Here is a 6,271-nt window from a genome sequence, read left to right on the forward strand (position 1 = left end):
CCGAGTAATAAAACAGAACATCAAAACACTCCTAATATAATAGTTATTAAAAGTAAACCACTACAAGAAAAATACCCATTCAGACACATTTTTTTAAGCTACATTTAAAAAGTGTAGCCTATTCGTGTAGCCTATTTTATGAATAGGCTACACTTTTTTCCGTGTTGCCTTTTTATAAGAGAAAAGGATACACAATTGCGGCATCATTTAAAAAGTGTAGCCTTAGGTATTATAGAAATCACTTATAAAGCGTAGCCGTAAGTTGATATATATAGGTTCACTTTTCGTATCAAAGAGGACGCTTTTAAAGGGTAGCCTATTTGTTAAGTTTTGGGTGCGTTTTAAAAGTGATTCCTAATGTATCTAGACCAAAAAATTTGACACTTATTGAATTTTTTCCCTCTTAACTTTTCCCCGTAAGTACGCACACCCAGCTCACATTTTTTTCCCTCTTAACTTAGTGAAATTGTTACCCATTCCCTCCAAAGCTCGTCAACATCACCCTTTCAGAGAAGAAAAGCCTCACCATCACGAAAACCCTCACCAAATCGCGAATGAAACGTAACAGTCATCATCACCCTTGTTAGCTTTTTCCTTCTTCGCGCCACTCATCACCCCAAATCAGAGAAAGGGTCCGCCATCACCACACCACTCACGGCGTCACCACTCACCTCCAGGAAGACTCTACACTAACTCATCTTCACCACTCACCACGCCGTCACTCATCTTCACTGCACCGTCGCTTCTCTTCGCTGTGCGCTCACATTAGGAAGACGCTGCGCTCAACTGAAAGCCTCTCTTCGCTCACCATTGTCGAGAAGGTATGCATCCACCTTCATTTGGTTTTCTGAAATTTGAGAATGTAGGGTTCCAATTTTAGGGTTTCAATTTGGGGGTTTGGTACGATAATCTGTGAACTCATGAATTGATTTTGTGATTTTGTGTTGCGGCGTAGGAGAACTCATTCTTCTAGGTTCGTTCACCACAAGCCCTAGGTTCGTTCGTCTATTGTCTTTTCTTGCGATTTTGTGTATCAAGCAGCGGAGGAGATAACTCAAATCAAAACTTCAAGCAGCAATGAGACTGTTGGTATGCCTCTTTCCCCACTCTTCGTTTGTAACTGGTTCATCTCCACTCACCGCGATGGAGAACTGATATGGTAGTGACGATGAACCGAGACAATAGTGTGTATGAATTTTCTGGTTTTGCAGTTTTTTTTTAGGGTTTGTTGTTCTGATTTTTGGAGTTCTACAATCTTTTGTAATTTTTTCTTCTTACTATGTTCGAGTTTTCTTTTTTATTTTGTATTTTGCTTTATGATTTTGCATCTTGCTTTGTTAGGGTTTGTTGATTTTGCATTTTGTTTTTGAATTTTGGGCATAAAACAAATGAAATCATCATGTGTTGTCTTGTTTTCTTGAAAAGTTGGGTAGGAGATGTGAGGTAGTGTTATGGTTAGGCTTGGTTAAAATTATATGTTCTATATTTGAACCAGAAAGTTAATGTGTTTTGTTGAGGTTAATACTTCCATTCCTTACTAGTAGTCTAGTACTTTATCTGGAATTAGAGATAGTACTTTAGTTCTTTTTTAGGATATTTTTGCAAAACTTTAGCATGGAATTGAAACAGAGTTTCAGACTAATTTAACATACAATCGATGGGCAAAATTCTGTCTTAGCTTATCTGTTTCAGCAGCAAATTTCTGTAGTCTTGGCTAAGAAATTTTTAATTGGTGATTGCTATGCATGCTACTTTTATTGTTTCAAATCTAAATTATAATACAGAGTGAAATGGAGTTTTTTGAAAAATTTAATCATGCAAATTTTGTTGGGGGATCTTCGGCAAACTTCCATTTATTTGGTTCGTAGATTACATAATTGAATTCTGAATCTAACTTGAATCCATATCTACAATTACCGTTTCATGATCCTCACTGCTGGTTGTAAATGGTGCACAAAGGATGTACATAAAGCTTGCTGCAAAAGCTATATATGAATTTGCTTTTGGCCATGAAATCCGAGGGTTGTGTTCGATTTTTATCTCACCTCCCTACCACCTAAAAATTAACTGAGTGCAAAATCATTTTCCTTTAAAGAGTCTTCATGAGAATAGATTATTAGAAAATTGTGCATTGTTCTTATGACTCTTATTTTTCTTTACTCTGATCTAATCATGATGGCTGGATGCATTGTTTTGTTCCTTTTTTGGAACCGCTCATTTGCATAATTATTAGTTCTTTTTTTGCCATGGCGTTATGCTTATACACTCAATATTTCATAACATTAGCTTGTTTATCTAATATCCTTATACCACATTTGTGAATTAGTGGTTTATGTTGTGTGGATGCTTAAATAAGCAATAGTTTTAAACTTGGACTACTATTGAGTAATTCAGATGCATCAGATATAGTTAAAAGTTTGGTGGATTAAGTTTAGAATTTTAATATGCTTAAAATTTTATGGTTGTAGATTGTGGGAAGCTTAGGTCAGAATTTGGTTTGGATACTAAATGAAATTTGATTTCCAGCAATGTCCTTCCATCTTGATTTCATGAAGTTGAATGAATCCATTTTCTAAATTTATAGCTCTGTGCCTTTCTTCTACTCATAATAAGCACTAAAATATTTTTTTTTTGTATTCTTTTAGGAACAAGTAAAGCTGCAAAATTCTTGAGAGCCAATTGAATTTCTCTTTTCAAAGTACCAGAAGAAACAGCAGAGCTACTTGGGAAATCTGACCTGTATTTCTTTAGCCTCGAGCATCCTCCATTGACCGAACCAGCTCAGAAAGCCCTTGACTGGGCCGGATGAGAAATTGAAGTCAGGTATTATGGTTTCTGCCTTTCAGTTCCATGCCAAAATTTGTTCAATAAATGAGTTAGACTCATTGTCAGTTCAGATTTTCCATTTCGTGTTGTACTACTTTGCAAGTTACTGTTGCACGAAATTAAAATGAACTGGAAAGAAACTTTGAGTTGTCTTGTGCCCCATCTAAAAATGATTATAATCTGTGTATGACTCTGGTAATATTACATGTCAAAAACATATAGGATTTTAATCTCTTTATGTACTTCTTTGAAACATACTTGTTGGAAAAGCCAGATTGCAATATTAACCGCTTGACATTGCTGCTCTTTTACTCAGCCTTATGTACAAGAATCTGATAACAACTTTGAATGGACCAGTGTTAAAGAAAACTGCTCTGAAATATATGGTGATCATGGAAAAAGAAAAATGTTTCTGCTGCCTTTTCACTCTCATACTAACTACTTTTTTTGAATTTGATCTTTCCAGGATTTTGGGAACTCCAACTGAGGAGCAATGGCCGGGAGTTACTTTGCTTCGTGATTGGCATACCTACCCAAAGTGGGAACCTCAGAACTTGGCGAGGACTGTGCCAACTTTGGGACCTGATGGAGTAGACCTTCTCACGGTTAGTGTTCCTCTATAAAAGCATTACTCTAATGAGTTCCTAAGAATAGGATCCTCTAAAGCGAGGACAGAGAAATGTAAAGCAACAATGTTAGGGCGTAAACACAATGAAGTTATTGATGCAAGGGTGCAAGATGATTAGTTTCTCACTTTCTCACTTTACATTCTAATAGCGGTAGAAACTCGCAGTTCTAATATTAGTTCAAAGGTTGAACTGGTCTGGACTGGACTTGAATAGCATTTGTTAAATAGTGCTCTACATAATAATATATCTAAAGTTTTTTAAGTTATCTGAAGTAGCTCACAAGGTGTTGCTTGGGAAGTATTATCTATTGTAGCATTTGAAATAACTAGAATTCATGTTACCTTCAATTTGGCTATAATAATATGTTTACTTATCATCTGTACAAACTTAGGACTGACTATACTAGATATTTCGTCGTGCAGAAAATGCTCAAGTATAATCCTGCTGAGAGAATCTCTGCCAAGGCAGCACTTGACCATCCTTACTTTGACAGTCTTGACAAGTCTCAGTTTTAACAGCAGATACTGTCCAATGCTTTTGTGCAGATATTGTATATCAATGATAGTGATATATGGAAGTAAATGAAAGTTCACTCCTGGAGTGGAATTTAAGCATATGTGAGATTGATGTTGTTTGGTGTTAAGTAATAGTTTGTCATCATTATCTTGGTGATATGATCATCTAAGTAGAAACTCTACTGAACCTTTATCACTCTGTATTACTCATGTAGGCTGTGCATGATCACCATTGTCCTTGTGTACTTGAAAAAATGTCCTTGTGAGATGTATGAATTTTTACAGTTAACTTCATTCTAGTACTTTTGGATTAATATTATAAATATATTTTGGTTATAGATAATTTTTATTATATAAAGAAATTATTTAGTATAATTATGTATTTATATTTATTTTGTAATATTCAACTCATTTAAATAAAAATACAGAATTATTATATATGTAATCATATTAACTATTATGTTGTATTAATAATTATTAGATAATTATATACAGAAAAAAAACAAGACCTAAGACTACACTTATATACAGTAGCTATAGTATACAAAAAAAAGAGGGACCTAAGGCTACGCTTATAAAAAGTAGCTATGGTATACAATGTGGCTATGCTTTACAAGTGATGCAGTAGCGTTGAAAAGCGTAGCCTATTCTGAAAAAATGAAAGCTGAAAAGCGTAGCCTTTGGTTCTGGACAACATCACTTGAAAAGCATAGCCTATTCCCAAACACCAAAAGCGTAGCCCTTGGTGCAGAAAAGTGTAGCCTTTGAGAATAGGCAACGGCGGAATAGGAATCACCCCAAAAAGCGTAGCCGTAGCCCAAAAAGCGTAGCCGTAGCCTAAGGCATCATTTTTTTCACTTTTGGCTACACTTTTTAAGTGTACCTGAATGGGTGTTTTTCTTGTAGTGAACCAATCACAAGACAACCAAACAAACGTATAGATGGATTCTTTAATACATATGATTGCTGCCTAGGGATGAAAAAAAAAATCGCACTTGTGGATATTTCACTACTAAAAAACAATAGATTATAGATGAATTTTTTCAATAAAATTTTACTGTCTAAAATACTGACAAATTTTTTATTGGTAAAAAAGTTAAAATTTTTTTCGAAAACTTAAGATCTGTCGGTAATTCTGTCGATAAAATTGAAAATTGATTTTAAATTTTTTACTGACAAAAAATACGTCGGTAATTAAAAAAATTTGGTATCACGATTAAAAAGTTTTGGTGTCATAATTAAGAAATTTCTTGTGTCACGATTAACAAATTTTGATATTATTTTTTGGGATAAATTCTGCACAATTTAAAACTTCTCATCCTCCTTTTCTTCTTCATTATCATCATCTTTTTTTCTTCTTCATTTTCTCCTTCTTGTTTTATTAATAAGAATAAAAACAAAAAAAGAAGAAAATTAAATAAAAATAAAAAAATAAAAAATGCTATAACTACCAAGAAAAAGAGGAAAAAGAAAAAAAAATGTAGCAACACCAGCAACAACCACTACAATAAATTACTGGATTAGCAACCAATTTTGGTGGCCGCTAAAACCTTGGTTACTAATTTAAAAATAGCGACCAACTTCGGTCACTAACCATTAGCGACTGATATTAGCGACCGATTTTTAACCAATGCTACCAAACTAGTACCAAATGATATTGGTCGTTAAATCGGTCGCTAAATAGCTACCAACTTTTCGGTCACTAAATCGGTCGCTGATGTTTGATCTAAAAATCTAAAATTGGTAGCTAAATTGGTCACTGTTATTGATTTTCTAGTTATAGATTTTTACTAATTTCACATATACCACTATTAAAACTTGATTTTTATAAATAATTATATTTCAATAAAATATAAAAAATTAAACAGATCAATTTTTCAAATAAATACCAGAAATAGTCACAATGTCTATGCAGCAACAACCATAACAAGAAATTATCGGAATAGCAACCGATTCTGGTGGTCGCTAAAACCTTGGTCTCTAATTTAAAAATAGCGACCAACTTCGGTCGCTAATGGTTAGCGACCGATTTTTAATCAAAGCTACCAAACTAGTACCAAACGATATTGATCGCTAAATTGGTCGATAAATGACGACCACTTTTTTTGTCGCTAAATTGCTCACTGAGAAAATCAGTCGCTAAATAGCGACCAACTTATCGATCGCTAAATCGGTCGTTTATAAAATCGGTCGCTAAATCGATCGCTAATATTTGATCTGAAAATCTAAAATCTCTAACTAAATCGGTTACTGTTACTGATTTCCTAATTATAGATTTTTACTAATTTCACATATACCACT

General features: G+C 34.0%; 1 long non-coding RNA gene across 1 annotated transcript; it reads left to right on the forward strand.

Annotated features, from left to right (window-relative positions):
• The first annotated feature begins 454 nt into the window (after window positions 1-454).
• Window positions 455-4,313, forward strand: LOC112759176 (uncharacterized). The gene is made up of 5 exons (XR_003179975.3): window positions 455-821; window positions 956-1,089; window positions 2,646-2,823; window positions 3,293-3,431; window positions 3,878-4,313. It is a non-coding gene; the product is annotated as an uncharacterized lncRNA (long non-coding RNA).
• Window positions 4,314-6,271: the final 1,958 nt, after the last annotated feature.

Source organism: Arachis hypogaea, chromosome 16 (genome assembly GCF_003086295.3).
Source record: "Arachis hypogaea cultivar Tifrunner chromosome 16, arahy.Tifrunner.gnm2.J5K5, whole genome shotgun sequence".
Classification (NCBI taxonomy): Eukaryota; Viridiplantae; Streptophyta; class Magnoliopsida; order Fabales; family Fabaceae; genus Arachis; species Arachis hypogaea.